General features: G+C 42.8%; 1 long non-coding RNA gene across 1 annotated transcript in view; it reads left to right on the forward strand.

Annotated features, from left to right (window-relative positions):
- The window catches only part of LOC114015121 (uncharacterized), a 55,649-nt gene that overhangs the window by 10,866 nt on the left and 22,181 nt on the right, over positions 1-22,602 (forward strand). The window contains exons 4-5 of the long non-coding RNA XR_008735038.1: positions 19,194-19,347; positions 21,978-22,089. This is a non-coding gene — a long non-coding RNA (uncharacterized LOC114015121). The remainder of the gene's footprint in view (positions 1-19,193; positions 19,348-21,977; positions 22,090-22,602) is intronic.

The following is a 22,602-nucleotide window of genomic DNA, read 5'->3' on the forward strand; positions in this document are numbered from 1 at the left end:
TTCTATCCATGGATTGAAAGGCTTAGCAGATATATTGACTAAAAATGATTTTAAAATGCAGAAATGATTGTTGTAGTTAATGGAACCTTTTTCTGTAAATGGGAACTTGGGCCACTTTTGTAGGGCTACAAACAACGCCCTTCAGGTAGGTTATGATTTCTTAGATCAGCACAACTTAAAGCAGAGTAGTTTGCCCAACTGACAGAACTATGGTCCTACCCTAACTGGCAATGATGGTTTTTCCCTGGAAAACATTCATTTTTCAATAGTGGGGACTGCTAAAAGGAAGAGAGGGAGACATATTTAAACTGTCTCATGTATTCTTTCAGTCTAAATGTAGGCTTGCAGAGAGCAGCGAATCTGATTACATTCATAAATGTTCCCTTTCCCACTCCTTTTCCCTCCAAAATTAGAGAGGGTCTTCGGGAATGGCAATGGGAAGCATGAAACATAGGAAGGAGCAACTGAACAATGTCTGAATGTAAGTAAATTTCTGATGCTGCATGTCTCATTTTGTCCTTTTAAAAAGAAAAGTATCAAATCACACATCAACAAGATATCCATCAAAATGAATTATAACAAATAAAAGAACTGTGTGATAAAAAGTAATTGTAATTTACAAAGCACCTGCTCTGTGTGAGGGTGAAGGAAGGGGATAAAATTTATTGGAGATGAGGCTTGCAATTTATTTTGCAAGAAATAATATGAAGAGTCTTAATCAGTTATGAAACATAATGAAGTTCATTAAATAACAATTGATATTAATAAAATATAAATAATCACTTATTATTGCTTTTTATCTATATTACCTTTCAGAGTTTTCTGTGAGTGTATAAACTGATCTACAAGATACTGGCATCTCTTGCTAATTAGCTACTTAAAGTCACTGCTTGTGACTCAAGCAACACATGGACCACTTCTAGAGTGCTGCGCAGTAACGTCAGTATTGTTAGCCTCTAGGCAAACCATGCCCTGGCATTATCACTTTTTTTTTGTTTTGTTTTTTTAATATGGTCTGCGATGGAATCCTTCCTTTGTGATTGAAGTCATGATCTGCTGTTAAGAATGTCCTGAAAATTCACTTATGCTGAAAGCGTACTGTCTGGGAGCAGCACAGAAAATACTCAACCACAGTCATTGCGTTATTTCAAGACTTAGTAACAAAACAGCAAGGTTTTCTGCAAAGGGATAGCAGATATTCACAGGACAGCAGCTTACTGCTTTCTGCCAGCAAGGTCTTGCTAATGCACAGGTAGCATGGCAGTGTGTACCAAAGAGGATGCTCAAACCTGAGGCAACTTGGAGAATGGTTAAAGGCTCTTCACTATCTCAGGCTCTGCTTGGCTGTCCCTATGGCATCAAAATTATGTTCAGCAGACGAAGATAGCCCTGAGAAGGGGCTTAATATGCTACACATGGCTGCATCAGCCTGCATGTTCAGCAGCCACCTATACAGGGAGTAGGTGTGGCAGAATTGAAGTAAAAGTTTGTAAGACTGACTGCCAGCGTTGGGACCTCAGGATAGCACCTATTAATGGCAGGAATCTCCTACTTCTGTGGAACTGTGTGCCCAAGCAGAGCAAGAGGAGAAATTGAGGGTGCTTGGTGACATCTTGCAGTAAATTGTCCATGCCCAAATTGCCAGGGTGCTCTTTCCATTTCATTCCGAACTTCCCTTGTCTATGCAACCTCCTGCTGATTTCCTCTAATGACATCAGTCATGGTAGGTTTTCTTGTAAACAACGCTGCTTTTGTGTTTTGACCCACTGTTTCATGTTGAAGTATGCAAAAACTAAAGGAACACATGAAAGAATTATGCAAGCCTGTGAGGACAGAGGGGAACTTCCCTCTGTAACTCTGTACTTTGTGAGAATCTCTGAGGCACAGCAGGTATATTGGAGCCAGGGTTAGGTCATAAGTTTTTCTCAATAGTTCTTCTATAGTTAGACTGACAGTTACCATGAGAAAAAGCTCAGGCGTTGGTACCCTCTCAGTTAGAGATGGCCCTAAATGCATACTTCTGTCCGTCATTCTGCCATGACTCTTGCAGAAATAAAGTCAACGTAAGAATACATATGATATGTGCTGTGCTTGGCATTGCTGTACCAGCTAGGCTGCCCGTCCTGCAGCAAAATGCAAGTTTGTGATGCTTTCTGCTGAGCCCTTTGGCTCATTCCTCTTGTTTGTGTTTGCTGTAAAACTATCTAAGGAACTTCTGTGAGATGAGGTTCATGGTGTGGGTTTTGCTCTCCTCCACCTCCCACCACCCGGTGCTCCAGAGGTTCTGATCAAATTCCAAGTTTGCCGCAGCACAGAGACTTTATCAAGGGAAAGCATGCTGTATGCAAAGCTATTGAAGTGCGCTCTTATTAAATGAGGTTTGACTTTCTGTGATATCAAAAAGAACATTAAACCAGAATTTAATATATCCTGGGAAATCATATTTCACAATCTAATGCCTGGAGCACTTTTCTTTTTAATATGAGGATCAGAATTCTGATCTCTCTCATGGTTTGCCTAAACATTTTCTGTTAAATGACAGTAAGTTAATAAGTACAAAATAGTGGGTGGTTAACTACCATTTAGAAGGCTAACACTTTGTCTAAATGGGAAAGCTCTTGGTACAAGATAAGGAGCAAATTTAAAACAGTAAAACTAAGTCAGTGTAGCAGCATCTTGTAGACATTCCTGTTTTGGTATTAAACCAGATGGGATTATTTTAGCTTACTATTTATGCAGGCTTTTAAACTGCATAGTGAGTCTTATCCTGCCTTATCCTGGAACAAAGGTCTATCCACGTGAGGGAGTTGTGTTAATGCATCTCTAGCTGCTCAGCCATCTTGGTAGGATTGTTTAAAGCCTTTGAGGCAAGGAGAGCTGCTGGAACTGTTGCCAAGTGACTTAGTGAAAAGAAAAAAGCCGACATGTGCTAAATGTGCAGTGACTCCTCCGATAACACGTGATAGTGTGGAACAATGGAGTGGGCAAGCTCGATAAGAATTTCCAGTAGCTTTGCACTGAGGGAAAGGAGCTATGATAGCAGTGCAGAAAGCGGTTTGTCATAGCCTGATGAAATGGCAATTTTTGTGAAATGAAAGGAGGGGAGTAGATGCCTTCTGTCCATGCCAGTAATGGGCTGATGGAGCCATGGTGGAATTATCATGTCAGGACACTGCTGCGAAAGCTACTATGAGCGTCTACTGCTCCTCCCGCAAGAGTAATGGTAATGATGGTAGTGAGATTATATCAGACAACAGTGATAGTATAGATTCTAATATGGCTGTTTCTAAGGGCTTTTTGAAATACCAGTAAAAGTACTCTTTTCACGAGAGTTTACACTGTAGTTGCCCTCCTGAGGAGAGTGTAGCATTTCCTGTGGTCGTACAGCATGACTCTACATCACCTGTTCTCCACTGTTGGATGAGACTGTGCGGGACCGATAATAATTTCACATGCTTTGCCTAGATATGAACTGTGCAACCTTGCTTGACCTGACAGTTAGCTAGCGTTAAGTCTTTTGAGTGGTTTCTTTGAGGAGAAACAGTGATAGATGTGTGATAAAGTTGTGTGTCTTGGATTCAGGCAGATTGCAAGCAATACCTATAAATCCCTGAATACGTTGTGTATCCATCCGCAGGAGAAAGTTTCTTGGCTGACTATTCTTCTTTCTAGCTAAGCCTGTTCTCCAGTGGTCTGTTAGTTTTCTGATTTGTTTTTGTGTTTTGGTTGGGTTTTTTTTTAATCCCCAAAGTGTTGCCACAAATTCTCCTCTGCTGTCTGGTTACTGTGCTTCACTGGTCTTCTCCCTCATACATGCAAGGCTCCAGGAAACAGCATGCAGCCTCTACCTTTGCTCGTTTCTTCCTCTACCTCACACACATACGTTTGCATTTAAATCCATTGGAAAACTCCTCAGGCTGCCTGGCTTGGGTCCTACTCATGACTTTTTTACAGAGTATGTTGCTGGTCATTCCTATCACCTGGGTTTCCTATTTCATTAAACACTGTAACTGTTCTTTTTATCTCTACTGGCAATGCAATCGTCAGCTTCAGTGAGTGTACCAGCTGCGTGCTAGCAGAGCGTAACTGCTGAAGGTGAAAAGAGGTGAAGAATTCAGACCATGGAAACACGTGAAGGCCTTTCTTAGACTAGGCAAAGAAATGTAATGTCCTTGGCAATTGTCCTTAGGGCAGTCATACAGGAGCTGATCTTTCACGGAGACTACATTGCTACAGTATAAAGCCATTTTAAAATTTACCAGAGCATACCAGTACTGCTCATGGTTATGAGAAATGAAGGGGCATTTAGGAAACTTCCAAATTTTCTGTACTGCATTGTCAGAGGGAATAAAAAGTTCCAGTGCAGCTCCATACCTGCTCCTGGGAGAAATTTCACTAGCTTAGTGGGATGCTGCTCAGAAGGAGAAACTTTGATCTGTTGTTGCATATGTATAGATGAATTACAGAAAGCCTGTGATATCAGAGCTTTACAAGGATGAATGCCCATACCATGGTGCTATGTCTTGGTTGACTCTGCAACTTACACCACCAGATTAAAAAGAAACAACAACAAAACAAACAAAAAAACCCAAAACAACAAAAATTTGCATTATAAAAAGTAAACTAAAACATTTTCCTTTTTCTTTTTTTTTTTTTTTTTTTTTTTTCTTTTCAAACTGCCTCAAGAAGGTCTAAATTATATGAAGCTGGCAGGTTCAAGTGTGACTCAACTCATTGTTTTCATTCTCTCCTTTTGGCAGCCTTCAGTAATTCCAGATGTTATTTCTCTAACCACATGGAAAAATTCTTATTAAAAAGGGGGGTGGGGGGTGGGGAGAGAGAGAGAGAGAAACTGTTTTCCTGCATTTGGTACATTTTTAAAGCAATGATGATATTGCGTAGACAGTGCTCATGTGCAGCAGGCGCTAAGGCTAGCTGGAAGCATGCCCAGGAGGAGACAGCCCCAAGATAAAAAGGCCCTGTGTTGTACGGGAGAAAAGAGAAGAAAGCCAAAAGCAGCTAGTTAGTTCAATAAAATGGTGTTCTGTCATTCTAGGACTCATTTGCTGGGAACTGTGAGGGCAGGACAAATGGGGAATTTACCCTGAACTCACTATATTGAGGAAGCCTGGAGAACTATAGTAGCATGTCAAAGAAAGAATGAATGTTTTTCTTGCTCTGTGACCATGGGGGAATACATAGTTAACTTATAGATAATGCCTTTGCTCTGAATGGAAAAAGGATTCATGTCTGTGTGGATGATGTGCTATTAGAGCACATGAATCCACTTACTTTGCTTGGCTCACCTAGCATTGCTCAGCTTAGGGAGAAATGGAGCAAGCGCTTTCTAATTTAATGCAGGATATAGCTTGTGTGTGTGTGTTGTGGTTGTGCTGCTTTGCAAGGCAAGTCCAGCTTCTCCTACATTTTTCATGAAAGTCTCCTTCAGGATCCAGGAATTCCATAGGTCTGACCCAAACCACCTCTGCCCTACGGTAGCTAAAGGGCAACCCCCTTCAGCAGTTCCCAGCCCAAGGTGAAAACCAAACGTGGTGGACTGAATCACATAGCGATAGCGCCTCGACAACACGGGGTAATCCTCAGCTGAGCAAAGCTGAGCACCCACACTCAGGTCCCACTGGGAGAGAGCCCTCGTGGCGTGTTCACAGCCCCCCCCTCTGGAGCCAAACTGCAGCTTGTGCCATCACCAGTGGCTTGCCTTTCCAACCCAGCAGGATGTTTGAAAGCATAGGTATATATGCTTAGAACCCTTCAAATTTAGTAAAATAATTAACAGTGCATAGAAGATCACTCGCTCTCTCTGAGCTACCATGAAGAATACCAAATCTTGTTAATAAAAGCTGGTCCGGTGAATGCACATACAGCAGCAGACTCGGAACAAAGCACACAGGAGGAAAAAGCAATGTGCTTTTGAGAATTGTGAGTTTTCCCTCTTAAATGCAGCTTTTACATAAAGCACCTCTTTGACACCTCCTTATGAAACCATGTTTTGGAATTTTCTCACTCTTAGGGGGGAAAAAAGGAAACCCTTTTATTGTGAAAAGAAAGGTCAGACTGCATCTAATTGATTGGCCTGCAATGGTTTACGTTTTTTGCTGATGTTGTTCCCCACCACCACCTCCCCACCAGCACACAAGATGCAGCAAAGTGGCATGGTGCTAGAAAAAAAGAGAAAGGTTTTCTATCTGTAGGTGGTTCAGTACCGAGAGCCCAGAGAAGGAAGAATTTTTTTTTTTTTTAAAAAAAAAAAAAAAAAAAAAAAAAAAAGCTCTGTTATGTCGTTTGTTGGTAAAAGTGAGAATTGTCACTGGAAAATATTTTGTTTTGAGATTAGTTGGTGGTAAGCCATGACTAATGCTCATTGTGCCAATATGCGCTTGCGTCTGGGTCACCAGGCCCCCCTCCTGCCCCCCTTGCTTGTTTTAAGGAGCTGATGGAGCCTGCTAAAACTTGTACCGTAAGGTCTTTGGTGCAGGGGCTACTTCTTCAAGATTGTTTGCATATTGCTTAATGCAGTGGGGGCCCTGGCTCAGGGCTAAAGGCTTTGGGCATTATGATAGCAAAAATAGTAAATTCAGTGGTGGTTCTTGGTTGCACTGACCTTTGCAGCATCTGGGTCACTTCAGTTTTGGGACTCTGGGGACCGAGAGCTGATGTTGGGTTTCATTCAGGGAGTGGAAGCCAAGTCTCCAGCCATGTTCATTGTGAAGTTTTCAAAATGGAAAACAATTGTTGATTCAAGTCCAAGAGATTTTCTGGCTCTGGTAATCTTGTGTTCAGCATGATCACAATTAAATACATTCAGTATTGGTTTTAGGGGCTTAGCGGGATGTTTTGTGTTAGAAGCAAGAGAAAACAATGCATTTGTTACTGTTTTTTGTTTTATTATAGGCATTTACTTACTTGGGGTTCTCTGGTTTTGTGGATAACCCTGAGTATCTTCTTGTAAAGCCAACAGTGATTGCTTTACTTTTCAGTAAAAATAAAAATGAGGAAGAAGGCCACACGTAGCTGTTCTGTCCTTCAGGTATTCCAGAGACAACTTGCCCTACTGAGCTCCATCTGGCGAATTAAGAAAAATCTCTGTCTCCAGATGATCAGGGATAAGACACTATGCTGGGAAGTGATATGATGATGCGATAGATAACAGCTAAGAAGTGCTTGTTCTAGCACTGACTCTTGGTGACCTGCACTGGACCAGATTCAGACAGGACTGCTACAGTCAATAGCAGCTGCAAAGTTATAACAGCATACCTTTTCCAGAGCGTATAAAAGCCTGCCGGAAGGATTCACGCAGAACAAGAGGAAACATAGCTGGAAACATTGCCTCTAGCTTGGTTTTTTTCCTTTTGTGTATTGTAGGGAGAGGACACAAGAACTGTGCTGCTTGGAAGGAAGATCTGAAGAAGCAAGTGTCCATATGGAAAGGATTGATTCTTGTTGTGATGTAAGTTAAAATAAAGCATTAGACATCCTGGGTTTTCAAACTCCCATTGCATGAGACAAGGTAGGGAATATGTGGAGGAAGTCGAATATGTCTACCAAAATATTGGACCAGCCGGTCAGGCAGAAGCTGACAATATTGTTGCTCACAGTATTTCTTCCCTACAGGTTCAAATACTTGCAATCTTAGAAATCTCTATGGATATCTTATGCCATGAGGAAAAAGGTCCGAGCTTTACTGAGTTCCCGTCATTTTATAAAATCCTTCCCAGTGAGAAGTTTAAGAAAAAACCCTTCCATTTTAGAGTCCTGTTGGCTGGCTGACTTCTGTTAAGAAATAAGTGTTTGGCATATTGTGATTCATCCTAGTTCTCTGTACTTAGTTTGCAGATAGCTGTTTGCTTCAATAGTGATCCAGGTGAACCACAGGTAATTAACGAGTGATGTCTTCCAGAAGTAGCTGGCCATCATTTTTCTGCTTCTTCTCCAAGTACTAACAACATCTGAGATCTCTTTCTTGTATACAAAGCAGCCGTAGGCAGCAGCTCCTCAACAACACAAATAGTTTGACTGGAGAACAATGTTTTGTAATTTACAGGATATAGCTAACTTTATTGTGTCTTTCATTCATGGTGTAGTGATAAAAAGAATGCCAACACGTCACTCATGAAGTAAGGGTAAATAGGTGCTGTGCTATTTTTAGACTGTGGTTAGACTCATAAAAATCAATATTGTTTTACCTAAAATCATGAAGTCTTCTCCTAACTGCCGTTTAAGATTTTTCTTAAGAGCTGAGCCTGTCTGGTTTTTCACCCACAGGGAAAGCTGCCATAATTTCTAGGTGAAAAGGTAGGGGGATCAATAACGCCAAGCACAGAAGACATTAAATTGCATAGCTTGGAGCCTGAAGGTCCCTGAGGCCTGTGGCAAATCAGTCCACCCAACAGGGCCAGGACTCTATTTTGGTCTTTCTTGCAGCTCTCCTTGTTTCTTGCATACATGCAATGCTGATCCCCATCACAAAGCAGAAGGACCATAGGGAAGATGGAGTCATTGAGATTAAATACTAAGTGCATTTTTGCAAGGGATAAAGCGGAACGTAGTCAGTTTTACACAAATGTTATAGTGAGAGGACTGGCCCATTGAAAGCCTCTTAAAGGTATGATTGCAACTCACTGAGTTATGCAGAAACCATCATTATCAAACACTAATAAGTATGGAGGATAAATGGAAACCTAAAAGTTGCTTTAGTTTCTGCATTCAAGGGGTGCTTGCAAGAAGTAAGACTGTCTGAAAGCGATGTGGCTGTTTCTGGCAATAGTTTTGAGATACTTGACATTTTTGTTAGTTTTCGGTTGACTCAGGCAGAGAAGTCTTAATTATGAAAGTGTGTGTAATGGTGGTAGGGGAAGCTCTAGGCAGCAGTGAAAAACACTCCAGCTAGCAGTGAATATAAAGGAAGATGCTGTTAAACAGAAGGAGAGAAGAGCAACACTGGGAAGTGCTGATGACTGCTGTAAGGCTGAAGTGGTAATTTTGTCACCCTGGGGAGCAGCTGAGTCTGGTCAGAGGCAAGACTGTGACCTGAGAGAGAGAATTAGAGCCAAGAGTGTGTGAAATGGGAGATGCAGAATAATTCTCACTGGTCAGACTATGTGGGGCTGACAGAGATGTAGAGCAGGGGGTGAATGCTGAGACTTGCAAGGCCTAGTGTGTCCAGTGTCTGTCATTTCGCTGCTATTTGTTGGGACAGTGCACCCAAACTGAGGTTATCGCAGCTGTACCTGCTCCAGTGGAGACAGGAGGCATATGAGGAATGGTGGAAAGCTGAGTTTTACTTGGAAATCTTTGCCTAATAGGGACTGTAATAATCACAATATAGGAACAGCTCTTGTTGTCCTGCTTCTGACAGTGGTCAGTAACTAGATAAAAGAGAGGACAGACATAGTGATGTGTTTTTAGTGTACTCTCACTGTTTTTAGTGGTGTGTTACACTGGAGCTAGAGATGGTATCCCCAAGGTTGAGGTTAGTAGCCCTTACACAGCTTTGTGCAATTGCTTTTGGACCCCTTCTAGCCATGATGTCTGCAGTATCCTGTGGCAATGTGCTCTACAGCTAAGCAATATCTGGTGCAAGAAACAGTCCTTTTTGTTTCAGAGTAAACTTCTGATAGTTTCATTTAGTGTGCCCTCACTTTTGTCTTATTTCTTTTTGCAATAATAAAAAAAAAAGTTTGTTTTCAGATGCATAAATACCCTGATATGGCTTTCCTGTGTGGCCTCCCAAACAGATTCTGCTGTTTTAAAGTGTTTATCATAGAATATTTCTAGAAGGTCTGTGATGTCCATCTTGTTGTGTTGGTTGCATGGTGGGATGTAGCATGAATGATGGGACTTACTGCTGCTAACACCTGTAGGTCCTCATGAGACAGAAGTTAGTTACTAGGTTTTTCAGGTCTGTCTTTAAAGCAGTTAGGCTGATGACTTAAGTATTGTTATGTGTAGCTGGGAGGGGGAGATATGGACTTCTGAGAGGCTGTGTTATGACTCAGTTGTACCGTGCAGTTAGATCATAAGCTAAATAAACCCAGCATCTCTTGGAAATCCTGGATCTGAGTAGTTGGTGACCAGTGCAGTTTATCTAAAATCTGCAACTGTGTCTCATCTAAGTATTTGTAAGAGGAAACAACTCAACCTGACTAAGAACTTTCAAGATCAGAGCCATAGTACTGGTGCTACTAGTAGATGACTTAATCTGTGTGTGAGACTTTCATTTCTAGAGAACTACACTGGAATAACTGCTTTGGTGATCCCTGCCTGCCTAATACTGCTGCTTTTTATGACAATGTAGGTCTTCCTGTTTACTTTCCCAACCAACAAGTCAATCAAGTAACCTTTTAGGAAATACTGCAGGTCACTTCTGAAGCACGCCTCACTGCTTGGAAACCTTTGTTGCTGGGATGAATGATATTCTTAGATATTCATGAGAAATAAACAGCAATAATCCTGACAGGAGGTGTTGGCAGGATGAAGTGTGAACAGGAAGCGATTAAAGATAAAAGGCAATCTCAGGAGTTACCTGTAGCTTGCTGTGTGATTATAGGTGTGGCTGGAACAGGTCACAACACAACACAGCACCTGCTGACAACAAACGCATCGGGATCTGAAGTTTGCTCCTCTCCCAGGCTGGACCCCTCTTATATAACCAGGCTGATCACACCAAAGAAAATATGTGGTGCCTAACACATGATTTTCAGCTTTGACTTTGTTTCAGTGTAGACGGAAACATAAGCTATGTGTTCTACAAGCTTCAGTGACTCCTAGATTAAACTGCCAAGGCATTTAGCATTAAAACCTTTACCTTCATTTTAATTACGCAGTGAATGAGGCAGGAGTCTAGGCAAAAACAGTGTGTGATCATGTAATAGGGACTGCCTCATAATGACAAGGGAGGCCAATGATGGTTGCACCATCCACATTCATTAGTGTATTTCCCAACCACTGTGAGTTTTGTGGGTTGCTTTTCCCCCCCTTTTAGTCCCACTGGCCACCTTTCTTACAGATTTAGTGTAAGGTTTAAATCATACTGTACATACTCTCTAATACAGAAGGTCACACATATTATCTATATGATTACCAAAGTATCATTGTCTGGTACTAATTTTTAATTTTTTAATTTGCCATGTCTTCTCACTTATGGGTAACGGGATATGTGTGACAAATGTGGGCCATGTATATTGTCCATATTAGCTTCCTCCATTTATATGCCTACAAAGCCTGAATCCTTGGGTTTTGGGAAAAGAGTCAAAAAAGATGAAATAATGAGTAATACTTAGTGTTTTAATGGAGCTCACTGAAGTTACTCTTCCATTTTACAGCCTGGAATTGATACCCCTCCACACCAATTATGTAGCTCACCCCTCAGCCTCTACCACCCTGACCTGTATGCAGAGAAACCTTCTCAGCCAATGCAGAAGAGACGTGTTTTCCCATGAGGAGCAGGACGTGCAGGTCTTGCATGGGACACGCTCTTTCAGCAGATAGGTAGCCTTTATCTGAGACCTGTCATTTACATTGCAAATAATGTGGTCAAGAGGTGAGTGGACTACTCGGTGTAATTACAACATGCATATGTAGCAGGTGAGTTCACAGCTCTGAATCTGAGCATTCCTAAACCAGTGGTGGTGAGAAGGGGACATGGAAGGTGGAGATCTTAGCGCTCCATACCAAAATCCCTCCATGCTCAGGACTGTCTCTGGTCCCTGCTCTCTCAGATGGAGAGTGATTACTACTCTCCCTTATTTATTCCTACCCTTTTCTTTCCTTTTTGTGATTCCTTTGTGCTAGTGTTTGCCTTTGTTGCCAGGTCTCAGCTTGCTCAGGCTTTTCAATTGTTTGCCTAGGTTTAATCTTCTTTGAAAGGTCAATCTTGTGCTAAAGAAGGATGAGCACTGTGTCAGGCATTGCAGTTTTGGTCATTCTGCAGTCTGGGAAGTTCACAGTGTGGTTCTCCTCATTAGCTAGAGCAACCAAATTTACGAGGAGCAGAACGCATTACTTATGCAAGCCTTATGTAAGATACTCGGCAGAACAATTTAGACATAATCACTGAGGTAAGAGGGTGGTTCCAGGATGTACCCACTGTTCTTAAAATATTAGCTTAACGAATCAGCAGTAGGTAAGTGAAAGGAGCAGACTACTTAGCTAAGCAGTTTTTTGTGTTGATGAGTCTCTTTAATGCCCTGCCCGTGATGAAAAAAGGCCGATCTCCCATCTTTCAAACTGCTGCAGAGAAATCTGCTTAGACACCAGAAATGTTGCTGCGTTCCCTCACCTGGAGAGGGAGTAATTGTTTGGGACACAGATGATTTGCAGTTCAAATTCCAGCTCCTCCCTGGGTAGGTCTGTTTACTCTAAACTGTTGGCTGGGTTTGGGTATAAGGGCACTCACACACAGATGGCAAACAGGTTTGACTTGACTGAGGACTTCACAGTGGGGAGGTTGGAAGCAAATTGCAAAGCCCCAGAAAATGAAAGACATGAAAAACGAAGGAGCCTAGTTATGTTTTCAAAGTCTTAAGCACATCCAACCTTTTGTTTCCTTTACTCACAGCTTTGAGGGGAAACTGGCTTAAGAGGAAAAAAAAAAAAGATAGCTAGACTGCTCCCAGTAGATGTTTATCTTCACCCAGGCTGTCTTGTGCTGTGCTTCCTTGTGTTTCACTCCTGCATTGCACAAGGCTAAGCGACTTTACCCTTGGAGCTGTCAGCTCTGGAAAGGATTGGGACCATTAGAACAATGACTACACTATTCAAAGTTTCTGGGATTAAATGCTCATTCTCAGTCGTGCCTCCCAATCATTTTATTAAGATAGGTACATACGTTCTTCGAAAAGACAGAACAGTAACCACATGAGCTTGTAATTGCTTGTAAAGTTAAAATTTCCTGTGCTAGCACCTTTTCAAAACATTTTTTCTGTGTTATTCTTAATGTTATGGCAGAATAGCCCTTACAGATGTAACCCAAACATCTCTATTGCTTTAGAAGACATCTTTCACAAGCAGATAGATGGAAAAAACTTCTGACATGAAGGGAGGGGAAGGAGTCTGCAGAAAGAGGTGAGCTCTGACTCACACCTTCAGAGTTTGTAAAGGCCATGTTTGCACTAGCCCTGCCAAGTGTGTGCTCTCGAGGGCTTTGCACCGAGGGGGCTCGGTGGAAGCACTGCACTGCTGCGGCACCTCCTGGTGCTGCCCCTGACAGCACCTACACCTTTGCCCCTCAAATTAGGGGTAGGGCCCAGAGTTTTGCTAGGGAAACGATGGTTTGGGAAACTTTCCACACTCTAGAAAACAAGCACTGCGAGCTGGTATTGCAGGTAATTCACAGGTCCACCCAGGCCCTTCTATGTACCTCTTGCTCTCTGTCTTCTGTTGTCTCATGCTCATTTGTGAGACAGCTACTGAAATTCAGTGACATGTTAATGCTATTGTTTTAACCCCAGGGAAGTTGGGCTGATGTTTTCAGATTGGGAAACTAGTGGCAGAACCAAGGTCTAAGATGGCTGTAATTTTGGGGGGGCAAAAAGAAGAGAATGGTCATTTATCAATTCTGTGAGTCATTGCTGATATTCAAACCCATATACTGTAAACATTCCTATTGAGAAAAAACTTTGTATTTATTCCCTAGGAACACTGTGGGCCCTCCAGCAGTAAAACCAGTATTTCTGCTGAGGGGACAGAGGCTCTTCTCCCTGAGAAGCCTTTCTTTTTTCTCCTGCAGTATGTATAAAGGACATACAAAGCCAGCTGGTCAGATGGATTAGAAAGCACTGCACCACGTCAATGGGCACCCTTGTTTGTGTTCTTGAGAAGAGATTCTTAGTTGAGAAAGAAAGAAATGCCTCCCCTGTAATAGCCACTAACGAGGAGACCCTAGTGAAGTTTTTGTTTTTTAAAAGGCTTTGGCAAAAGACTTTTTGGACTCTTGGATTAGTTTATGTTCCCTCCCCCTCCCCACTTGATCCTTAAGGATTTGCCCAAGTCATGGATTTTTACTGGGCTTGTTAACTCTGTTGTTATTTTTTTTTCAGCTAAGGGGATAAAGAAATCTTTTAGCAAGAGCCACTCACTGGGGATTAGCTGTGAGTGGACCGAACAACTCAGTGACTCCCCAGAGGGGGTGACCCCTGACTCCAGGGTTAGGTGATGACTCATCTTTTGCCTCCTAGCTGAGGCAAGCTGAGGGCTCCCAACACGTGTTTTCTCCGTCCTTACCTCTGTACAGTGAGAGGCAGTGCAGAAGATGGGCTCTGTGTTATCACAGCTGCTATTCTGCAAAACTGCGGAAAACGATAAAGTAGATAGAATATCAAAGGATATGGTAACTGTTATTGGAAGGAAACCATAACCTCCTTCTACCACCTAAGGACCTGTCTGCTTTCCTCCTTTATAATTTTCAGAGCTGCAGGGGTTTTCCCTGCACAGCAGCAGTGCTTCAATTCATTGCAGAGCTAAAACGTGGCAAGAGTGGCTTTTGGAAAAGTTTTGTTATAGATGGTAATGCCACCTGGTCCTAATGGTATCACGGATGCTGTGGTGGTGGCAGAGAAAGGTTTCATGGGGGTCGCTTGCACAAGCTTTAACTGCTATATGAATTGAACTCATTTACTTTGGCTGTGAAGTTACAAGCAATGCATTTGGGATGCAAAAAGCAGTAGGAAGAAAAGGCAAAAATTAAGCTGAAAGCTCACATGAAATGGAGATCAGACTGTGTGTGTAAGGCTAATATGTAGATGAGTATCACTGAGCAAAGGAGTCATGCAGATTAACTCTGCTTTTGAGAAAACAGGTTAAATACTATGATATCCACTGGTTTGTATTGTCTTTGAAATCCTGGCTATTTTACAAAGCAGTCAACTGTATCCTTTTACCAGGTTATCAAGGGCTTGGATCAATTAATGATGTATAAGCATCCAACCTACTCTATTGAAAGGTCTGTCAGTCATTGTACTGTACCATAGGTTTTCAAGAAAGAGCTGTGGAGAAGAAACCTTTCCCTCCTAGCTATTTTTAGAGGAAAAGTAGCAAATCACTTTGGTGGGAGACAGTCAGCTCACACGGAGTCAGGTTTAGTGACGTGTGTTGTTTTTTGTTGGAATAAACTGGATGGGATTAGACAAACCTCCAGTGTATTAAAGCACTGCACCTTAAAATTAGATTTCCCAACTAGTCATAGGAATCAAGCCCCAGCGCAATTTAGATAGATGTCCTGGCATAAAAGGGATGGTGGAAGAGGGGAAACAGTGATATTGAATATACTGTGCACCCTTGTATATACATTTGATACATATTCATGTGCAAATACAAACATACAAGTGTTAGCTTTCTGCTTCCTGGCTATTAATTAGTAGTTGATTTCTTGTAAACATGTATGGTAGGGGAATGCTCTTAGAGCCTTTATAAAAGGAACAGGTTGTGGCAGCTGTATAGAGGTATTTAGGGAAGGTCTCTGTGCATGAGAAAGCAGGCAAATAGGAAGAACTTGTGTAAAAAGCTGGCAAGAAGCAGGAGTAGTCAAGGAGAGGGGTAAATGATCTGCAATAAGCATAGAAAGAGGAAGGCATTTAGGATTAAGAGTATGGCAAATTTTGTGCCTTTCCAGGCACAAAATCCCTTCCTTTGACACTCACTTTGTCCAGACCTGTGTTTCTTTTTCAAGCTGGTTGCAGGTGATGAAATGCCTAGCTAAAACAAGCAGTCTTAAAACTGTTAGCAATTGGGAAACACAGAAAGTTGCAGTGTGCATTTCTTTGCCAACGGCAGTTGTCATGAATGCATCAAACTTACTTTTTGCCCTGACTCTCCATGGGGTATTAGATTAGGTTCAGAGTCTCCCAGTTGGCTTTCAGGGTCCTTACTGGCCTGGACTAAGTGTTTGTGGCCGACCGTTGAGAGCTTGAGGAAGAGAGTTGCAGCTGGCAGTTTCACTCTTTGGCAGCAAAGAAATCTCCAGTCAGGGTCAGACTGTTGAAGGTAAAGCAACATGTTACTGCTGATCATGTCCCTCTTTGTACTGGGGACAGCCAGTGTCCTGTCCTCATCTTATTGCTCCTCTCCCTGACTCCTGACTGCCAACTCCCCCCTGGCTGGCAGCAAGTCTATCAGTCATCAGGCCCTGAGTGAAACGCATTCAATTCACTGGCCTGGAAGAAAACTAACGTGACAAAAAAGTGAATTGTTTGCCTCTAGGTTAATGAACTGAATCAGCTCAGTGAAGGCTCTGATGAACATTAGTTTGATGCAAGAGAAAGGGTGCATTAGCATGACTGGGATGGAGAGAAGAAAGGGCAGGGCTGGAGCTCAGGACGTGCTACTTTTGGCGATGATGAACTGCGAGAGTGACTCAACTCTGACATGTAACTTCCCCAGGAGGGTCTTAATACGAGACTGTGAAACAGGAACTCCTTTTAGCAGAAGCTGCGCCATCACCCGTTGTTATCGTAAACAGCCAGTGGTATGCATGCTACAACAAGAGATTACAGTGCACACGCAGGATTCCCAAATTCATTGAGGGAGAGCAAAGCACACATGGTAGATGCTAGTCACACTGTTGAATGCACTGTTGCAAGTCGCTCTGGCACTGTAAAGGTGAAGGTCATATCAGAACTTATTGGGGGGAAAGTAATCAAGATGAAGGGAGATTTATTCCCAGTCTCCTGATAACTGTCACGAAAGCATCATCCTCCTAAAGAAGAAACACTGTGTCTGTAGAATATGATGAAAAAGTGTTAATCATAGATTAATTTCTTTAGACTGGACTTTAGGGTACTCTGGAGTTCTCATTTATTTTGGTTCTGAAAAGGATTTATCATGGCTTTATTAAGGCTCATGTGACAAGCATTTTGGAAGTTCTGTTTCATATCAGCTAACCAAGTTCCTTTCAGTTGTGTTGTGCTGGAGGTCGGGATTCAGACCTTCGCCTTACAAGGTGACCCAAGAATTTGGGCAGAGAATTATGTTGTAATTTATTGAAAGTATGAAGGAAAAGTTTGCATTTCATAGCATGTTCACAGCTTTAGTGAGTCTGAACAATCAGGTCTCTAATGAACATCAGTAGTAAGTAGTATGAGTAGAGGATTTTTTTTCCTTTCCTTCAGTAAAGGAAGAAAGTTAGTGATTTTACACCTCAGGCTTTTTGCTCTTATGCCTTTTTCTCTTGTCGTTTCATCCCCACCTTGCCTGCTTTTTTCTTGTTGCCTTCTTTTATTCAAAATATGTAGCTAAATTTAACAGAGAATTACCATATTGCTTTACTTGGAAGATTTTCTCTGCTCATAATGTAAGATGAAACCATTTCCTAAGTAGTAAAATTCTGTAGACAGTGAATTGTGGAAGTTCAGATGTGTGTGTGACTGTGGGACATCCCCTTCACCCTTTCCCAGCTTGCACCTGGTGCTTTCAACATGCCTTCCAACATTTCTGTGCTTCATTTGCAGCTCTGTGTGGTCGTTGGCAGAAGAGGTGCAAGTGCCTCAGCCCTGGGCTGGCTGTACAGAGAGGTGCAGGACTCTACCCTTCCTTGGGAAGGCTCTGTTACAGCACTGCATGACTAAGGTGGGGCAGTCTGTTGGCTGGGGTTAACTCCACCTGGATAAACCAGGCCTAGTGGTACTAACTTGCCCTCTAAGACTGTGAAATGACAGTTGAGGACATCATACATTACAGCATCTCCCTCTGAACAGCGAGCAGCTTCCCTGCTGAAACAGCATATCATGCAAAAGTCTTTCAGCCCAGGGTGTATCAGAGAAGGAACGAACTGTACATTTTTGCATTGGTCACACTTCAAGGGATAGTCCTTAAACTTCAAAAACTAAACATGCGTTTTTGTTCATTTTAATAAACCAGCTAATTTTCAATACTCTTTCAGCTTTGTTATAACATTTATTGGTATAACTGAAGAGCTGGTGTGTTTGGGATAGAGACATTGGAAAGAGCCAGATACCATACAGCTGTCCTTGTGATACAGTCATTTGTAGCAACTTCAGGATTTAAGCATCTCCTCACACACTGCTGTGGCTTTAGGAAACCTTGGACTTTGCTGCAGTTTAATCACATTTGAAAAGTTTGCCAAGCCTTATCAAGAGTTCTGCTCTGACCTGAGCTGGCTGTTAGCTTTCACATGTTATTGGTATTAGCATTGCAATTTCTTCTTTCCTCAAAAGAAACAATAGCCTTTATTCACAGGAGGAGGACTCTGTGGAAATGAAGACTCTTATTTCAGGTTGTTTTGCTTTTAGTTATAAATACCTTTTGAAATAAATCTGCAAATGCAAGATATAATTCAGATCAGCTGGATCAATACAATCAGTGGATCATGCACAGAAAGTTGTAGGTGTTCCTTATATGTCATCCAGGTTTATTTTTTTTTAATGTTCTTGGCTAAAACATGATGTTTTTGTGTGGACAGCAGTACTAACATTCTGCTGACCTGCCCAACCCGCCGCTAACCACCTGGAATTAAGTTATTTTTATAACTGGCAGGTTTTCTATAAGCGAAATGGTTCAGGTTTAGCAGCTGGATGGAAATGTCTGGCGTGCTTTCTGTGGTCATCCTTGACTGCAGACATTACAGGGTAAGGCAAACGTGCCGCAAACATGTGGTATGTTTGCATCTTTGCGAAGAGATTGATGACTGGCCTAGCTGAGTAAGGCATGAGCAGGCCACCTAGCCTCATGTTGTTTAAGCCTTCCTAAAAGATGGGTGTTTCTTGAAGCCAGAAATTGGGTAAATCTGTGTGGAACTAGAAGTATCCACAAAATCTGAACGTAGAGCCCAATGGAACTGTTGAGTCTGGCAGGTTGGTTTAACCTATAAAAGCCATGATATGTGCTGATATTCTCTTCAAGGATCCTGAAGCTTTTCTTCAGTGTTTTTAGAGAGGACTCTAGAGTGATGGTCTCGATGGAGGTGTTATACCTTTTTGCAGATGCTGAAATGATCTGTTCTCCTTTTTCTGTGTTTCTTTCCATTTTCTGTTTTGTCTGAGCTCAGGCAAACCAAAATAGAGAGCACTTTAGAGTCACCTTCCTCTGGGCCTGCGTGCTTTCTATGACACTGCGGACAGTGTTATAGGCTGTCACCCTTGGATTTCTACAGGAGAAAAGCAAATGGTGACTGACTGAATTATAAGAAAAAGAAGAAAACCAGATATTATTTTTTCCCACAGATTAAAAGAACTTTCTCTGCTTTTCCTGATACAAGAAACACTTTCCTGAAGTGAGCAGGACCATGGTGGAGCCATGGGTCAATATTGTCTTTGATTCTGTTGCCTCCAGAGAAGCTGATCCTGAGCAGCGGGGACCCCCGCAAGTCCCACTGGGGTGAGTCGGAGTCCCCGAGCCATGAGGGGGTGACAGGTCACTCCATCCCGTGGGCTTTGACTCCCAGTGCTCAACAGCACAGCTACGTGAGTTTGACTTTGTCACAAGGCCCTCAGTCTCTGATATTTCCACATGTTTTCAGCAGCAGGACAGGGTTCAAATTATGTCAAAAGAGATAATGGGAAGCTGGCAACTGAATGTCAGCAGGGTCTCAGTCATTGTCAACATTTCCCAGAGGCCTACAACTGTTCTGGTGGAGGCGCAGGCCAGCTTGTAGGCCTGTCTCTGTCCCCTGATGTTTTGCTGGGTATTATTTGCGCATGGCTTAGGCCAAAGACCAGGAATCTGGGACCATAAGATAAAGTAATTTCCCGATTTCTCTGCATACAGGCAAAACTGCATCCACGGCCCTCTGCGCAAAGCTTCAGCGAGCCTTTGAACATGGGTGCCGTTAACATGACAGGGCCGGGATTTTACCCCAGGAATTTTTACATCTGCATGTATAATCTGCTCTGAGCAGCTTCAGACAATGCTGCGATTAAAAATACCTGGGCAGGTCTCCACAAGTGCTGTCCCTGTGCCATGTTTCATAGTGTTGTACTGATGTTACACACACAAGGTGACGGGGGCAGAAGGGCAACTTTTAAAGCGAGCATCAAGCAGGTAGTACTCAGGGCCATAGGAGCGGGAGCTCTCTTCAAATCGTCATTTTAAGTGGTAAACCAGAGTGTCGCTTACTGGCCAACACAACAGCAGCTTGCCCCAGGCTCCCAGCACCCGCTCCAAGGCACTGCAATACTTGTACAAACAGTTTTTGCTCTAGCTCTCAGCCTTCACTGGTTCTTTACTTCTGTGTCTCCCTGGCTGCCCCATGTCTTGGTGGTCTCTGTTCTGCTTGAGTGTGATTCTTGGGAGTCCTGTGCTCCTGCACCCTCCTGTTACATTGGGAAATGCCTAATCCATTACCTTTTAAGAAACGTACACAGTAGGAAAAGACACTGGTTTCCAAAAAAACACAGCACGGAGATCCAGACCTGTTCATTCCTTGCGTTTTAGGTCTGGGGCTCTGCTTTGATCCAGCCCCACAAATGTTAGGTCTGAACTTGTGCCAGTGTCTGATCTAACAGTGTTTTGATTTGAAGAAACATATGAGTGTTTCTTTGATTTTTTTTTTTTCTTCTTTTTTTTCCTGTGAGAGAAATTAAACTTGAGTGGTTTGAGGGGGGAATATTTTAGCAATTTGGAGCAGCTTCTGTGGTATGAAACAGTGTGATCAATAGCTGTTGAAATACAAGTGATGGCCAAACCCCTGGCCTCCTGTCCCTGCCCTCAGAAAAGGGCGACAGCTGGGGAATGCTCCCAGGGTTTACAAACCTCTTTGGGTAGGTTCATTAGCAAGCAAAACAAATGTAAATTAGTTTAAATAGAAAGCTAGGTTAAGGTTTAATGGGGGGATAGTTTGAGAGGTGCCCTGGAGAAAGCCATTACAGCCCTTTGCTGTTGACCTTGGTTAGTTTCCCGTCCCCAGAGCGTGCCTGCTGAACTTTGTGCTTTCTGCTCTGCGTTAATGGAAACTGCTTGGACAGACTACCTAGAGCAAGGTGATGAACTTTTTGTCCCAACAGATTTATTTATCCCCTCTTGTTTTGATCATGGGGCTGCTTTGACAATGTTTTGGGCAGATTTTTCTAACCTCTTGAGGTGTTACTTGGGCCCAGCTCTGTTTGAAGGAAGAATATCTTGTGCTAGAGCCTTTACTTCCATAGTTCCAAGTGTTTTGATGAATGTATATTGTAGCCTGGTATTAATTACAACTTTTCATTGCTGTCTACTCTTGACAGCTATTTCTGTTAAGAGGTGCATTTTGAAAACCAAGTAAGTTTATGTATATCTGAAAAATGAAAAGCTTCTCTGAGCAGAGAAGCCTATCAGCAAAATTATATCAAATTTTCTTTCTGGGTGGCTGGTGTGCTACGGTCATGGGAAGGCTTTGCAGACAAGAGAGTTGTATTTGGAGCCTGGAGTACACTTGGCAGTAACATGAATTGCCAAAGATGTCTGAGAGAAATTGGTTTCACTTGGTGTCTGGCTGATCATTTTGGCATGTCACGTGAACCTCCAAACAGCACAGCAAGAACTTCCAGGTGGCTCGTGCCCCCAGACCCGACGGGCGCAGTCCCTCCTGCAAAGGAGCAGCATGTGAGATGGTTGTCAGAGAAAGCTCAACTACCTCTATATTTTAGGGGCCAAATGTAGTCTCCACTGTTTGATGTTTTGAAGGAGAACTCCTGTGTGCATAGCTGTTAGTTTCTGGCAGTTGCTGTTGTCTTTGTAAATGTCTGGGGTTGCCGTAGTCTGCCAAGTACATGCCCAGTGCAGCAGTCTGATCTACCCATCTCTCCACAGCCTTATGGAGCCTTTTGTGAATTTTTGCAAGGAAGTCCTGGATGGGAGTCACTGAGGCTGGGACCATGCAATTCTGCAGTTTAGAAAACCCCTTAGGTTCCCGAGAGCCACAGCCTTCTCTCTCAGTCAAGGTTCAGGATACGCTCCAAGTCAGGTTATGTATCCATCTCATCCTTTCCTTACCTCCCATCTGCAGTAATATGTGATCACCCCTTCTTTTGCAGCAGCACCAACGCTTATGCAACCCTGCTGCACTGTTGCAGGAAGCTGATCCAGCCAAAAAGTAACCTAAAAAAGAAGTGATGAGCTGTATGAACCTGCTCCCCAGGAGGTCGCGTAAGTGTTAATGCTGGCGGGTGGGAGAGGGTGGGAACATGTACCCCAGAGTGAGTGAAGAGTGCTAGCTGTGTGTTGGAAGAGTTTATACTGCATACAACCTCAGTGATTTGGATGAGGATTTATAACAGAGTGCCTTATCTGAGTCACTAATTGTTAATGTTACCATGTTCATCCTGCAGTAGTGACAGAAGGCTGCAATCATGGCAGTAGCACCACAGTGCCCAGCTCTGTGTGCACGCCAGAGGAAAACTGCACAGTGTTTGCAGCCTCCGTAGGTGTGACAGACAAACATGACCAACAATACAAACATGCTTCATCAGAAGAGCCATGCTGTTCCTGACAAAAAGTCCCTCTCACCCCTCTTGCCCTCTGTTCTGTCCCATGGGGCAGTAGCTTTGGAGAGGGTACAGGTATGGCATGTGTAGCGCTGCTCTGCTTGGTACACCCTCGCAGCTGCAGGAAAACTAGACATTTGCACTGTAGGTTGTCTCCAGATCATAATAGTTACCA

The sequence above is a fragment of the Falco cherrug genome, chromosome 13 (assembly GCF_023634085.1).
Source record: "Falco cherrug isolate bFalChe1 chromosome 13, bFalChe1.pri, whole genome shotgun sequence".
Classification (NCBI taxonomy): domain Eukaryota; kingdom Metazoa; phylum Chordata; class Aves; order Falconiformes; family Falconidae; genus Falco; species Falco cherrug.